Genomic DNA, 17,356 nt, shown 5'->3' on the forward strand with positions numbered 1-17,356 from the left:
TGAATTGAATGTTGAATTCCTAAAATATATGATAGTGGATAAGATGAATTTGATAAACCCCAACAACATATTCATTCATATAATCCATTGAAAGTGTTTGTATTTTGTTTTAGCCATTGATCAACCTCATGCATACATGTTTATTTTCGTCTTTTGCATAGTAAAATCCAATTATTTTGTTCTTAAGTCTTAGCTAATCAACAAATCACATAACTAAACTAGGCCGTGAGTCCTTTGGGAGAACGATACTTGGTCTTACCGAGTTTATTACTTGAAACGATTGGGTCATACTTGCCGATTGTTCAACAAGTTTGTGACATCATATTTTGGTGATCATAAATTTGTCCATCAAGTACCCATAATTTCATCCAAGAAGCAGTGGCTAATTTTTTGGGCCTATCTCGTAGCCCAATTTCAGTTTTGAAAGTTATGGTAGGAAGCGGTGAAGTTCTACCATGCACTGAAGTATGTACAAGGGTGAAATTAATGATACAGGGGCATAATTTTCAGGTGGACTTATACATATTGGGAATGACGGGGTCTGATATTGTTTTAGGGGCCCAATGGCTGAAACAACTGGGTCCAATTCTCATGGACTACCAAAACCTTACTATGCAGTTTAACCTTCCTAATGGTCTTATTGTGTTGAAGGGCCAGACTATTTCCCCTCCTGAACCTATCTCTTTTTTCACCAATTAAAACGTGTCCTTCATTCAGACCCTACAGCACAATTCTTCTCTCTTAGCGTCACGCCACAACCTGACACATCTTTACCCCTCCCTACCCTCGCACATGAACACATTCCATTCCAACTTCTCCTACACAAATACCATTCCCTTTTTACTGAACCTTCTTCTCTCCCTCCTAAAAGGTTTTTTTATCACTTCATTCCATTACTCTCAAACTCTACCTCAGTCAATGTTCGACCATACCGCTACTCACAATCCCAGAAAATTGAGATTGAAGCTTAAGTCTCTAAGCTATTAGCCAATGGGTGGATACAACCAAGTGTTAGTCCATTCTCTTCCCCGGTCTTATTACTGAAGAAGAAAGATGGCTCTTGGCGTATGTGTGTTGATTACCAGGCCCTTAATGCCATTACTATCAAGGATCGCTTCCCGCTGCCTACGGTGGATGAACTTCTTGATGAATTGGGTCATGCTCGGTGTTTTTCTAAGCTTGATCTGACTTCCGGGTTCCACTAGATCCGCGTAAACCACAAGGACACTCACAAAACTGCCTTTCGCACTCATGACGGTCACTACGAATATTGTGTAATGCCTTTCGGGTTATGTAACGCTCCTTCCACGTTCCAGTCCACCATGAATGACATTTTCCGCCTGTGGTTACGTCGATTTGTGATTGTTTTTTTCGACGATATATTGGTTTATAGTGCCTCTCTATCTGATCATGTTGCCTATCTACAACAAGTTTTCTCTATATTATCAGAGCACAAGTTTTTTTTGAAACCTCAGAAGTGCGAGTTTGGAAGACCTAAGATTTCTTATTTAGGTCATATTGTCTCTGATGGCGGAGTATCACCTGATCCCTTAAAGATTTCAGCTGTGATTGATTGGCCAGTTCCTACATCCGTTAAAGGGCTTCGTGGATTTCTTGGCCTAACCGGGTTTTTTCGAAAATTTGTGAAGGGTTATGCTTCCATTGTTCATCCTCTTACCGAGTTGCTTAAGAAGGATAATTTTCATTGGTCACAAGCAGCACAGGATTCATTTGATGCGTTGAAGAAGGCATTGACAGCAACTCCAGTTCTAATATTGCCGAACTTTTCTGAACCATTTCTTGTCCAAACTGATGCTTCTGGCACGGCCATGGGTGTGGTCCTTTTACAGAGAGGCCACCCCATCGCTTATTTTAGTAAGGTATTTTGTTCTCGAATGGCTCGTGCATCTGCATATTTAAGGGAAGTTCATGCTATTACTAGTGTGGTCAAGCGTTGGCGACAATACCTCCTTGGCCATTTTTTTGTAATCCAAACAGACCAAAAGAGTTTGAAGGAATTAATGTCACAGGTAATCCAAACCCCTGATCAGCAACATTATTTATCCAAGTTGTTGGTATATGATTACCAAATTCAATACAAACCGGGAAACACTAATATTGTAGTTGATGCTTTGTCTCGATCACAATATCCCACGTCGGCCTCTTGTTTAATATTAACGGTTCCGCAGTTTGTCTTCTTGGACGAATTGAAGAAAGAGCTTCAGAGTGATTCATCTTACATTGCCCTGTTGGAAAAATGTGACACCAACCCTTCTTCCCATACCGAGTACAAGAAAGTGGATGGATTTTTATTGTATCAGGGAAGAATCTAGCTTCCTCCAAATTCTCGTTATAAGGTAGCAATACTCCGAGAGTTTCATGACTCAAATACAGGGGGACATGCAGGTGTCATCAAGACCTTGCAACGTCTTAGTGCCAATTTTTATTGGGACTCAATGAAGAAGGATGTTCGTGACTATGTATCACAGTGTACGGTTTGCCAACAAACAAAGTACCAAGCTATGAAACCAGCAGGGCTTTTGACTCCTCTTCCGGTTCCGTCTAATGTGTGGGAAGATGTGTCTATGGATTTCATTACTTGTCTCCCTCCTTCATTTGGATACACTGTGATTCTTGTGGTTGTAGACCGTTTTTCTGAAGGGGTTCACTTAGGTGCGTTACCTACCCACTTCACTGCTTATAAGGTGGCCGACTTATTTGTTTCGATGGTTTGCAAGCTTCATGGCATTCCAAAGAGTATTGTGTCTAATCGGGACCCCATCTTTCTTAGCAGATTTTGGACTGATTTATTCAAGCTTAGTGGCACTAAACTCCGGATGAGTTCTTCCTACCATCCGCAAACCGATGGACAAAAGGAGGTGATGAACCGAACTATTGAGCAATATTTGAGGGCTTTCATTTTTCACAAACCTTCTCTTTGGTACAAAATTTTACCCTGGGCAGAGTACCATTATAACACCTCAGTTCATTCTCGTTCTGGCCTTTTTTTCCCATATCAAGTTATTTACGGGAAGCCTCCTCCCTCCTTACCCTCTTATATTGTTGGGTCATCATCAATTGTTGTCGTAGACGAAACATTGTCATCTCGTGAGGCCATCCTTCAGCTGGTGCAACAAAAACTACTCAAGGCACAAAATCGCATGAAAGAGTACGTAGATAAACACCGTAGAGACGTGATTTATGAAGTGGGTTCTTGGGTGTATGTCAAGTTACAACCCCACAAACAGATTTCCCTCTCAGGTTCTAAGTACCATAAATTAGCCAAACGCTACTATGGTCCATGATGAGAGGGTCGCACCTCCCACAAAAATTGTGCATAAAAGAATGCAGTATAGTGCTAGGAAGTGACTCCTAGGTCGTCTCACAAGGAGCAATATTGCGGTTCAGTCTCAGATCACACACGGAAAAAGGGGGGTTTTGTGATTTTTTTGGTTGCGATAAAATTAAATTAACTAGAAATTAAATAAAACACGACCGAATATAATTGAAAGCATTAAAGTGCATGAAAACTTTTAAAGAAAACAATACAATGGATAAATATTCAAACACAATTCACCACCAAAAAGAAGAAAATCATTTCAACATATAATATAAAATATTTTAAGGCAAAAGAAATAAAAGAAAATAAACTTCTCTACCATTAACCACTCATTTTTGCAAAAGGAATTTAAAGCAATTAAAATTGAAGCTATCACCGTACCTTGCTACTCCTAAGTTATCCATTCATACTAAAAAAATAAAGAAAATGCATCCAATACCCGTGGGCCACTCTTCCGGCCATCACCGTGCACCACACAATTCACCTACTCTACTTCTTCATTCTTCATTCTTAAATCACAACGTAGTCCATGGCGAAGGAGCATGGAGAGGAGGGAATATAGGGATCGCCCTCGATATGGGGGGAACGATCGCTCCCGAACAGAGAAGAGGCGAAGCAGGAGCCACAACAAGAGTAATGACCAACTGTTGCGTTATCATATCCACACCATTTCCGGCGGGTTTGCTGGGGAGGGTCTTCATCATCCGCGAGGAAGCGACACGTGAGTGGACAAGCCTAGGAGAACTATGCCACCTATTACCTTCACTGGCGACGACTTCCATGCTCCCGATCCAAAGAAGGATGACCCCATGGTTATCACGGCTGAGATGGCTAGGTATAGCGTGAGTAAGGTATTGATCGACCAAGGCAGTTCGGTCAACATCCTCTATTGGAAGACGTTCTAGAGGATAGACTTATCTGAAGAGCTCGTGGTCCCTTATAATGAGCATATAGTAGGATTTGTCGGGGAGAGGGTGGATACCAGGGGCTACGTAGACCTTCGCACTATCTCGGTACCGGTCGAGACAATGAGGAAAAGAGAGTGAGATACATGTTGGTTGAGGCCAACACGTCTTATAATTTATTATTGGGCCAACCTTGCCTAAACGCATTTGGCGCTATCGTATCAACCCCTCACCTAACCATGAAATACCATCAGAGAGGGGGGGATTATACACCATCTGCGCAGATCAGAAGACGGCGCGGGAATGTTATGCAGCCGGACTAAAGCTTTACCCTCACTCCATGAGAATAAAAGTGAACTGCTTTAAGGTAGCCATGGCGGATCTTGACCCTCGGACTAACGCTGAAGATCGGATGGAACCATTGGGGGAGCTACAACCAGTCAGGATAGGCAAGGATGATGCACACATCACAACCATGGTCAGGGGCCTATCCGGTGAGATCGAGCGGGAGCTACGGTCCGTCCTCTAGCGCAATCGTGATCTCTTCGCCTGGACGACGACCGACATGCCTAGGATTCATCCCTTGGTCATGTCTTATAAATTGACACTCTTCAAGTAGGCAAAGTAGGTCGCCCAGAAGAAGAAAAGATTGATCATTAAGAAGCGAGAGGTGGTGGAGGAGGAGGTAAAGAAGTTGAAGGAAGCCGGATTCGTCAGAGAAGTAACCTACACCAGTTGGCTCGCCAATGTGGTTATGGTGAAAAAAGCCAACGGAAAGTGGCGTATGTGTACTGATTACACCGACTTGAATAAGGCTTGTCCCAAGGACGCCCATCCATTACCCAATATCGACGCCCTGGTTGATGGAGCTTCAGGCCATAAAATGTTAAGTTTCCTGGATGTGTACTCCGGATACAACCAGATTGTTTATGTATGCCCCATATCAGGAGAAAACTGCCTTCATCACGGACATGGCCAACTTTTGTTACGAGGTCATGCCCTTCAGCTTGAAGAATGCTGGAGCTACGTACAAGCGCTTGATGGATAGGATTTTTTCAGAGCAGATCGATCGGTGCATGGATGATGGGAAGCGACACCTGAAAGACCTGGAGGAGGTCTTCAGACAAGTTAGGCGGTACGAAATGAGATTGAACCCCGTTAAATGCACATTCGGAGTGGTAGCAGGGAAGTTCCTCAGTTTCATGCTCACCGCCCGGGGAATAGAAGCCAACCCCGACAAATGCGCGACAATCCTGGAGATGCAAAGTCCCACTACCTTGAAGGAAGTTCAAAGGCTGGTCGGACGCCTGATTGCATTGTCCCGGTTCATTCTAAACTGGTTGAACGTATCCTTCCGGTTCTAAAGAAAATGAAGAAAGAATCTATTGACAAATGGGATGCCGAATGCGAGAAGACAATCCCAGATGTGAAGACGATACTAATGAATCCACCGGTCATGAATAGGCCAATGCTGGGAGAGGATCTGCAAGTCTTCTTGGGAGTCTCAGAAACGACCGTTAGTTCATTGACAAGAAGCTGGGCGAGTTTTACAAAGGATTATGGATAAAACATGTGACCAACTCCGTAGAACATCCTCAAACAAACGGCCAGGTGGAAGCCGTGAACAAAACGATTGTTGCAGAATTGAAGAAACGGTTGGGGAGAGAAAGGGAGCTTGGGTTGACGAGCTTCCAAAAGTCCTATGGGCTTACATGTTCATTCCGCACGAAACAACCGAGGAAACACCCTTTAACTTGACGTATGGAACTAATGCTATGTTGTCGGTCGAGTTGGGAGAACCCTCTTTACGACGACAGGTGGAAGATATCCGGATGAATGACAAAGAACTTAGGGTGGAGCTGGACACCCTGGAGGAACGACGTGTGTAACACCCCGATTTTCAAGATGTCACAGTGTAAAAATTTTTCACAAAATATTTTCATAAAATAATCCTTTAATACAATCAAACTTTATTTGATTAACATGCGGAAGAAAAACATAATTATAAACGTTGTCTATTCAAAACAACAATATCAAATAATCTCTTTTACAATAAAATACACAGTCTGAAAACTTTTAAATAGAATAAATGATCATCCCCGAAATAAAGATCCCAACTCTCACGTCAGCTACTTCGATCCAGTCATATCTGTAACATCATCTACTCCCGTACAATTACGATCATCGTAGGTGGAAACCACAACCACAACATGCAAGGGTGAGCTAACAGAATCAGATCATATAAACATTCTTGACTATTAAATATCAACTTAGAATAAGATTTTCGAACAATACATATCATCATACACCTTCACACATCTTCACATGACATCACATCAAATCATTTACACTCGCACTATCCAAATTCAGAGTCACCAGCATATAACCATACAATCATTTCGTCAAAGTAATCAATTCACACCCAAACTCTCTCGGACATTCACTTACTCATTCCTCAATTTGTTTGAAACTATTCACTACATATTGAATCACCACCGGATCACTCACATACAACATAAGGTCAAGTGTCACCTCCCACCACTCTATTAAAGAGCTTCACCGGGCCAATACAGTTTACCATGCCATTACACCACGACAATTCTCACCACTCTTTAGAAAACTTCACCGGCAAGTACAGTATTTCCCACCACTCTCTTAGAGCTTTACCGAACAAGTATACACTTTCCACCATCCTCTTGAAGCTTCACCGGACAAGTATACACTCCCACCACTCTACCCTCAGAGAGCTTCTCCGAATAAGTACTAGTGCTCCTCCCATCACTCTTCCAAGAGCTTCACTGGACACCACAACTTAAACCCAATTCCACAAGAAATAAAAATATCATACTCATACAACCAAACGAGAAACTCGTATATACTATACATTCACAATACCATAATAAAATAATAATCAAAATAATTACAAGTCAAAACTGGGAAATATATACTACATACACACTATATGACAACAAATAAAAACTCAAACCCATTAAGTACTCAAGTACCCTCACCTAGGTACACCAATCACTCACCAAACTTTCTCTCGTTCCCTAACCCTCATCGTCCAACTTCTCTCTCTTTTTATCAATTAATACTGCAGGTCGCACTCAACACAAATGCACCAAAATACACAACAAAGCACCTTTATATTTTGCACGTAAACCATCCAGTACATATATTCAATCGGTTCAATTGAGTTTACATAATAAAGTCTTATAACATAGCTTCTTTTTAACCCAAAAGTTTTACTGTACTTAAAGAAATAAGCCTATGTGTCCACTTCCAAAAATCTAACCATAAAAGTAATCAAATAAAATAAAAGAAACACCCCTACACTCTAACCATGTTCCAGCGACATTTTCTAATAAATTAATTCTTTTACTTAAACATGTATCCACCAGTAAAAAAACTGCTTTTTAACTCGCGTTATAGGTTTCGGTTTAGGTGAAACCGAAGCCTATTAAAATGCGGTGGCATTTTTGTAGTTTAAGCGAACTTATACGCCTCGGTTCAAAATCAACCAAAGCATATAAGTCATATTACATCGGTTAAAGCAACGACCGAAGCCTAAAAGCCCACCTGCCCCTGACAGTCTCTGAAATTTGAATTATGTGCAGAGTCTATGACTTCGGTTCGTTCAGAACCAGTGCGAAATAGTGTTTATGCCTCGGTTTAAACGGGAACCGAGGTATATAATCATTTCATATTTTTTTTTTCATTTTTTTCTGAGGACTATATGCCTCGGTCAAGTGTAGAACCGAGACCTATATGCATGTATTGCTTCGGGCGAGCAGAGAACCGAGTCATATATGCACGTACCTTAACCAAAAAAATGTAACCTTTCATTTCCTTCTTCCTCCATATCTGACTCACTCCCTCGCTCTCCCTCCCTCGCTCCCTCGCTCTCCCTCCTTTCCTTCTTCCTCCAGATCTGACTCACTCCCTCCCTCTCCCTCCCTCGCTTTCTCGCTCCGTCACTCTCTCAGTCCCTCGCTCCGTCGCTCCCTCGCCCTCGCTCTCGCTCCGTCGCTCCCTCGCTCTCGCGATTTCGCTCCGTCGCTCTCTTGCTCCGTCGCTCTCGCTTCCATTGCTCGTGTTTAGTCGTTGCATTCCTCACGTCGGTGCCGCCATTGTCGCTCCGTCCGAGCCATAACCCTAATGACAGGAGAGAGATTGTGCTTTGCATCGTTCTTAGTGTTTTCCAAAATGTTAGGGTTTGATTTGTCTATGTTATCTTCCAATTTCAGATTCTGCCAACCCGAGGAAGATTGTTGGACACAATTTGAGGTGTGGGAGGGAGAGGAGAAGGGGGTGGTGGGGTATCGGAGAAAACGATTTTATGGAGAGAGAGGTGGCTGAATTGGGGTTTGAATTGCAGAGAGAAAAAAGGGGTGGCGGTGGCGATGATGTGAATTGGGTCTGATGTGAAGTTTGAAGAGAGTGAGAAGCAAAACTCGGAAACAGAGTTGGTGGCGGTGGCGAAGTCGCTGTGTGTTGTGTTCGTGGTGGTTTTCATCACCCTGGAACTTCAAGGACTGCTTCATAGTGAGTGATGGGGGTGTTGCTACAACCACCGTGCTATGCAATAGACAGAAGATGACAACCACCGATCTCGTCTTTGGGCCAAACACTAATCTTTGGCTTTCTTTTATCAACAATTTAACCAAAAAATAAAAAATAAAAAAAATAAAAACACCTATTATTTCGGTTAAGGCAATAACCGAAGCAAAATTCTACCATTTTATGCCTCGGTCTGCACCTAAAACAAAAAGAAGTAGACTTTTTGCCTCGTCTGAATATGCCTCGGTTCGGAAACCGTTGTCTATGGACAAAAATGACCGCTGTCGTTTCCTTTTACTGTAGTGTACTAGTGCACCATGATTCCCACACTAAATAATAAACCAACGTGACCCCTCACAATAGGTATTGAGACCATTGCCAATTCAATTCCAATACTATAAACACCAAACTAAACAAACACTTAGATTCCAAAGCCATATATATATATATATATATATATATATCCCCTGTTGAATCATTGATGCACGTTTATAAATTAAACGATAATAACTTTCTATTCCAAAATTAAACGATAATAACTTTCTATTCCAAAATTATTTAAACATAGTTTTTATTTTCTTTTCTATTTATACACGTAAGGTATTTAATCATGCATGTCCAGTACTTACACTACATCACTTTCCTTAACCAAAAAAACTTACCGCTGCACCATGAATATATCCAACATCGGTTTCCAAAATTTATTCATAAATTTAAATCTTATAATATCCTTATACTGTATTAAAATAATAACATTTCCCTAGTACAATTCTTCTGCACTAAAAGAAGTCAAAATTTCCTAAACGAATAAATAAGTCACACACTGGTAATACTACTCTTATAATTAAATTAGGCACCATAAAACAATAATATCACATACCAAAAACACATATGATCACGCTCAACTTTGTTAACAACACAAAAAAAAAACAAATGTATCTAACACAACACTCATGCCCACATAATCAACAGAAAACTTAGCTCCAAAAACCTTTTATCAGCGTATCATCACTTTCACTGAAAAAAATAAAAACAAAGGCTTAACACCCATTAAAACATATACTCCTTCCCGTCATTCACAAAATCACAACCAAACAAAAACAAAACAAAGTCCGTTCCCCTTACCTGGATTTAATATATCTCTCACCAACTTCCATCATGCAGCTTCTAACGTTTTCTCAGAGATGTTTGAATGTTTCTCCTTCACTTGCCACTCACCGTGTATGCGGAGAGAGCAAAGACTCTCACTCTCCAACACTCACTTCATTTTCAGGTGAAAGCTAGGTGATAACGATTGAAAATACCGTTATTTATGACACAATTTTGATATTAAATTAACCCTTTTTGACTTAGAAGTTTGCTTGAACTCATGTTTTTAGTATAGTTTTGTCAATAAGTGAGTAGAGGATATAATTAATGATTTTATCACCAAATTTCCTTAATTTTGTAGGTTATTGGTATGATGTGGAAGAAGAGCAAAAGTATCAAGGAGTTGGAATGCAGAAAAAGAGAAAAAGATGCAGTGTAGAAAAGTCAGGCTGAGGGCCCCCTCACGGGCCCTGAGTGCCAGTCAGTCAAGGCTAAGCATCCCTTTAGGGTCCTGAGCACCAGTCAAGGTTAAGCGCCCCTTAGGGGCCCTAAGTGCCAGTTTCATGTATTGCACACTGCCTGGGCGCCCTTCTAGGGGCGCTGAGCGCTAGTTCTCTCGTAGTTTCGCCTGCTTGCCCCCAGTTAGGGCGCTGAGCGCTAGCGTTATTGGGCTTGGACTTTATTTTTGCTCTATTTAAGAACTTGCACGCCCTAGGGTTGATATCTCTTGATGGCTTAAGCACAGAAACACACGTTTTGCCCCTTTGAAGGCAGATTTGGGGATGCGTGAGTTCTCCTCTTCAATTTCTAGGGTTTTTCTATCTCTTTCATTCCATTATACACCTAGTTTCTTCATGACGATGGAGAACTAAACCTTATTTGTTGTTGGGGAAGATGTAACCTCTAAACTCTCATGTATTTGAATTTGTTCTAATTTATTATATGCTTCTTTCATTAATTGTTACGGATTTTCTCCTTTGCTCTATGCATATTATATTTGGCTTTCTTTGTTATTGGGAAATACCTAGAAACCAGGATCTGAAGAATTTGTCCCAAAAGCAATATTGCCCAGGGATGGGGATAGGAGGTTTGATTGTCTTAAGCTTCTATTCGTAATGCAGAATTTGTTAGCATAAAGCTAAAGAGCGGAAATTTTGATGTCTCAAAATCAAGTCTCAAGTGCTCTTATTACAGGAAGATCTTCATGAAGACTTGTTTTTATATTAATGCTTTTATAATTTAGTAGATTTATGTATAGGATGTGGTTTATATTTGATTCTATGTATTATTTGCCTTAGGTTGCGTTAAAATTTATTTTGAATAAGAAAACCTCATTTTATACTCAAGATAATTGATTATTTATTTATAATAATTGATTATCAGTAATCAATTATGACTTGTCATAATTGATTATAATGAGCAATTATGAGAATTTTTAAGCAAGTTTTTTTTACCGTTGTGCATTCATTAAATGCATAATTAATTACCATAATTGGATAATTGATTATCACACGTTAATTAGTTGATAACTGATTTTTGGAGGTATCCTTGAGTGAGATCTCTATAAATTAAATCGGGACTCTCATTCTAAAATACGAAATACAAAATACGAAATAAGTGTATTTTGGAAAATCTTATCTACAGTGTGCGGTGATAAGTGTTCTAGGGTTTGTGATGGACGAACGCCCGAGAAGATGACGATAAAAGCTTTGAGAGCTCGATTCGGACTCCTCGAAGCTTCTCCGACGAAGAAGGATGCAGCGGAATGTTGAGGAACTCGAAATCGAAGAATGACTCGAATGAAATTTAAGGAAACCGAGAGTGAACACAACGAAACCCTAGAATCTAGGGTTTAATCGGTGGAAGTTGAAGGTATGGAGGATGAAGATGGTTTGTTCGGTGAGAAACACTATGAGGACAAAGAACTCTATCTTGACTGATTTAATCGGTGGAACAAGGAACTGAACGGAGGAAAAGAGGGATAATCGGTAGAAAGTGACTTACAATCGGTGAAAATGGAGGAGAAAGGCAGATCTGTGGTTGGAGGATGGTTGGAGCCAAGGAAGAGAGCTCTCGAGAACGAGTGAGATGCCTCTCTTGCTCGAGAGAGAATGATCAGCAGTTGTGTAAAATGAGGATGCGGATTGGGAGAATGCATGGATGCGAAGTGCTGATGAAAGGAATGAAGACGTGGCTGGCGCGAGAAGCTGATGTAACGAGGAGCTGACGAGTGCACGAGATGTGGCGGTGAGAAGTCAGCGTGGAGGATGAGAGAGAAAGCACCGTGGAATTTTGGAGAAATGGAAGAATGAGAGTGTGCTTGGAAGGTGGCTAGAGGGAGTCTTTGGACTCTCTAGCCTATCACTTTCAAGAGAGAATAATTTCTGATTTCAGAAAATTCAATTCTCATTAATCTCAAAAGTGCCAATACAAGAGAGGAGTTGGGTATTTATAGTAACCCATACTCCTTACAAGCTAAAATATATGCACAACAAAATGTAAAAACTACAAAAAGAGGACACTGATAAAACACATCAGGCAGGATTCCATCATGCCCTCCCTCTTAAAAAAAAGATTTGACCTCAAATCTGGGAATCGCCTTATGAAGAAGCTCCACACAATCTTTGGGAGCATGGCCATCTTAAAGTGGCCTTATTCTTTTATATCCACTTTTTCTTCCTCCTGGATCAAACACAAATCTACAATAAACATCAAATATATTTTCAATTAATATCAATCCAAGAAAGAATTTTTCTATAAAAACAAGGAAATAAGGACTTCTAATATTTTGTTTTATCACATTTGGAAATTCTAGAAGTCCAAATTCACTTTTGTCTTGAGTTAATTGTTTTCTTAATGATAACAATAACTCAAGATTTGAATTGTCATATTTTGACAATGTTTTCATAGAATATGAGATGACAATTTGTTTGAAAGAGAAGTTAAAAATTGAAAAATAATCAATTATTGAAAAAGAAGTAAAGATTTGGAAACCTTCCCTTTTAGATTCCATGATCTTTGAAAGAATAGGATTTGTCATCAGTAACAATTTCTCCTTTTCTTTCTTCTCTCTTTCTTGCCTTTCTCTCTTTTCTTCTTCTTTTCTCTCTTCTTCTATTCTTTTATCTTCTTCTCTCTCTTCCTTTTCTTCTTCTCTTCTTCTTCTCTCTTCTTCTCTTCTTAATTCCTCTCTTCTTCTCTCTTCTCTTTTCTCGTTTTCTTCTCTCTCTCTTCTCTTCTTCTTTCCTTTCTTCCTTTTCTTTTCTCTCAATCTCTCTTTCTCTTTTCTTATCCTTGATCTCTGTAAGTCTTGCCCCAAATTCTAATTCTCTACGAAGAAACCCATGATCATTTAAACTCTTAAGAAACCAGCGGACTCTAATGACCCTTACGAGATACACAAATCAAGTCAATATTAAAGTCTACTCCTATGGTGAAGCTTGTAGCTTTGGCTAACAAGACACATTCACCTGTCTAGCTATGCTAAAAAAAATCAAAGCAATCAAGAAAAGTTGCCAAGAGTTTGAAAGAGTACCAAGGACTCTTCCAAAGAACTTGGACTTTATAAAAGGCCCTTTTACAAAACAAAAGCTAAAGCTAACAGTAGGCTAACACAAGCCTATTACAAACAAATTGAAGAAAACAATTACAAAAGAAAACAACTATGCTAGGCTGCTACGGTCCTGGTCCACTTCATTCAACTTTGTTGCTCAACTTTGTTGCTTCTTGACAGCTTCTGGAATCAATGCTTTTGAATCTCCTGGCCAGTATAATCCTACAATCACAAATCACAAAGCTGCTATGAGTATTCACTTGGTTAAAACAGATTTCAAAAGAGGATATAGGGTAGTAATAACTTCCCTTTCTCTTGGCTGCACAAACTGTCCACTGAGATTTTGCTGCTGCTCAAATAATGGTGTCAACTTATACTGCACAAACAATTCCAACTAAATCAACAATTCACTTATCGCAAGCAATTACAAATTATATCAAGAGCAGTTCAATCAAAACAGAAACAGTTTAAGGTAGAAGAATGACCCTTTAGTCAAAACTGCATAGCAAGATGTAAATGGTACTTGTCTCACGGATTCAGCACACACTTTACAATCTGCTACAGTACAATCAGTATGGCTTTTCCCAAACTACACAGAAAATTCACAACTAGTTCAGCAGAGTACACAATGCAAAGCAATGTCAAATGAAACTCAGAAATAGCTAAGCAAACTAGAATTAGGTAAGCTAATCAACTTCCCTATTTACAAGACTGCTTTTAGCTGTGTAATTCCAACTAAACTCCCAAACAGATCAGCTCTGCACACTAAAATTTCACACCAAATTTCAGCAAGGTACAAAGGGCAATGGATATTGAACCAGATGCAAATAGGTGTAAGTCAAAGCGGAACCAAACTGATTAAACAACCATCCAGACTAATCAAAACCTGACCAATCCAATGCAATGCAGAAACAATTCCAATTCAGAATGGCTAATCCTAGTCTACAAAAACTATCATACCAGATCAACAAATAATGTTAATCAATGACAAGCTATAACAGGCATAGTTCAACCAAACAGAAGTAATTAAAGGTGAAAGAAACTCCCTTTAGTTCAACACTTCCACGTGAATTGTTTCTGCTTCTAGTTGCTTAAGCTAAACTCTGTTGAAGTTCTACAACTGTATCAGTGAAGGTTCTGATCTGCACTCCCAAAGCCCATTCAGTTCAAGTTTCATGAGACTCCTTGTTCAACTTCTTCACTGTTGCAGCTTTTTGTAATTCACTCTTGACACAACACCACCTATAAATGGCAATCAAAACAAAAACTGCACAAATCTAATTGGTAAGCACAATTCAGATTCAGAACTGAAGTAAGAACACACTTTCAACAAGGATATTTGGCTTTAGATGTAGCCACACAAAGCTCACAAAAAAAAAACAGGTCTCTCTAGAAGCTCAAAGCACTAAAAAAATGGAAAGGTTTGGAAGGGAGATTCTCCCTTGGCAGTACAAAGCTGGAGAGTCTTTTAGACTACCACCACCTAAGATGCTACCAAGCACACAAACCTTCTTTCAAATTCCAGAAACCAAAGTGTAACAGCTTCTCAATCAAGAATGGCTAGGCTAAGGCAAAGTGATAGACAATACAGGACAACCACCAACAATGTAAGCCAGATAATGAAACTGACAGCACAGCAGAGAAACTAACTCAAGATCAGATTATGAAAGCAACAAAAACTTCAATTAGGAACAACATATCAGAGTTTACACGTGCACTGAGACAAAACCAGAACATTCAACAATGACAAGCAAGAAACAAAGCTTTTGATCAAAGTAAGCACAACAAATAGAACCTAAGGAATAGAACTAGAACAAATTTTAAAAACAATAAAATAAAAGACTTAAGTTGAACCAGTTATGATTGAAGAAAGTTATGTCTGATTTGATTTTGGCAGAGATAGTTTACTGAAACAGTGAACAATATTGTAAATTGCACCACTTCTCTTTGCTCTTTTTTTTTATCACAATTTGATAGCCAAATCTGAGTTGGATAACACTTTAGAACTTGCTGATTTCAGTCACAGTTCACAACAGATCACCTAATCAGTTTTGCAACTTAATCAGATTTCTTTTTTTTTGCCAAAGGAAAGTGAACATGGTTCAACTCAAAGAAAAAAAAAACCAAAGGAAAACAAGAGGCTAATCACTCTCAGCCATAGTTATAGTTTCAAATACCACTGGTTTAGGCTTCCTTGAGTGACCAAAAATTTATTCTCAATTGCAGAATTGATAGCAAAGTGAAAATAGTGAATGCACATTATGGATCACAAACTCAGAAGTTCAAACTAAGTTCAATCACTGTTGTAAACAATTTTAATGCAATTTTGCATATTCATATACCTCAATAGATGCCAATGAAACGAAGACAATACTAGAAAAATATTTGAATCAGAACTTGGCAAAGAATTTAAAACCAAGTATGAATGACTCATAGACTCTTCAAAGAAAAACCAATTCGGTGTAGCTGGCCAAATCACAAATCTGTTGATTAATCAATGTGCAACCGAGCTAGGCTGAGCCTTTCATTGCTCACTTAGTATGCACTTGTTATTGATTAGGCAGAAACCAAGCAAAGCTATCATTAAACAGATTCAAGAACATGAGATTCATTATCTCTACCACTGAAATCTGCCACCAAGCTCATTTATCTAAATGTCATAGCTTATATATGGTGACCAGAACTTACTCAGTGCAAGCAACTCAAATGAATCACAAAACACAAACATAAGCTAGTTAAACTCGAATTTAATTGACAATTAAAACAATGCACAAGACTAGAACATTACAGAAATGTGATTTTCAAATGAAAAGACTCAAACCAAGACTTGCACCAAAATAAAATGAAATAATACTCAATATAATAACTCAAAGGCACAGAACTACACGAACAAATGCACAGAATCACAAAATAGAATTCAACACAGATTACAACACAAGACAGTGAAGGAAAATGATGAACAACTCAAAAAAATGAACAACAATAAACGAAAAATAGAAACGCGACTCAGAATCAAATGAACAAAAAATGAATCAGACAAGACCGAATCGAAACAAAACGCAAAGAACAGAATCAAATCCAGACAAAATAAGATGAATGCATAGAGACGCGAAACAACACAAGAACAGAAGAAAACTCGAAACAGAGACGCGAAACACTTAACTCAGAATTAAATCGAACAACTCAGAATAGAGACGAAGCGTGTTCAACCTTCGAAGCGTGTTCAACCTTGCTCATGATACCACTTGATGGACGAACGCCCGAGAAGATGACGATAGAAGCTTTGAGAGCTCGATTCGGACTCCTCGAAGCTTCTCCGACGAAGAAGGATGCAGCGGAATGTTGAGGAACTCAAAATCGAAGAATGACTCGAATGAGATCTAAGGAAACCGAGAGTGAACACAACGAAACCCTAGAATCTAGGGTTTAATCGGTGGAAGTTGAAGGTATGGAGGATGAAGATGGTTTGTTCGGTGAGAAACACTATGAGGACAAAGAACTCTATCTTGACTGATTTAATCGGTGGAACAAGGAAATGAACGGAGGAAAAGAGGGATAATCGGTAGAAAGTGACTTACAATCGGTGAAAATGGAGGAGAAAGGCAGATCTGTGGTTGGAGGATGGTTGAAGCCAAGGAAGAGAGCTCTCGAGAACAAGTGAGATGCCTCTCTTGCTCGAGAGAGAATGATCAGCAGTTGTGTAAAATGAGGATGCAGATTGGGAGAATGCGTGGATGCGAAGTGCTGATGAAAGGAATGAAGACGTGGCTGGCGCGAGAAGCTGATGTAACGAGGAGCTGACGCGTGCACGAGATGTGGCGGTGAGAAGTCAGCGTGGAGGATGAGAGAGAAAGCACCATGGAATTTTGGAGAAATGGAAGAATGAGAGTGTGCTTGGAAGGTGGCTAG

The sequence above is a fragment of the Vigna umbellata genome, chromosome 4, assembly GCF_029865625.1.
Source record: "Vigna umbellata cultivar VRB3 chromosome 4, Vumbellata_1.0, whole genome shotgun sequence".
Classification (NCBI taxonomy): domain Eukaryota; kingdom Viridiplantae; phylum Streptophyta; class Magnoliopsida; order Fabales; family Fabaceae; genus Vigna; species Vigna umbellata.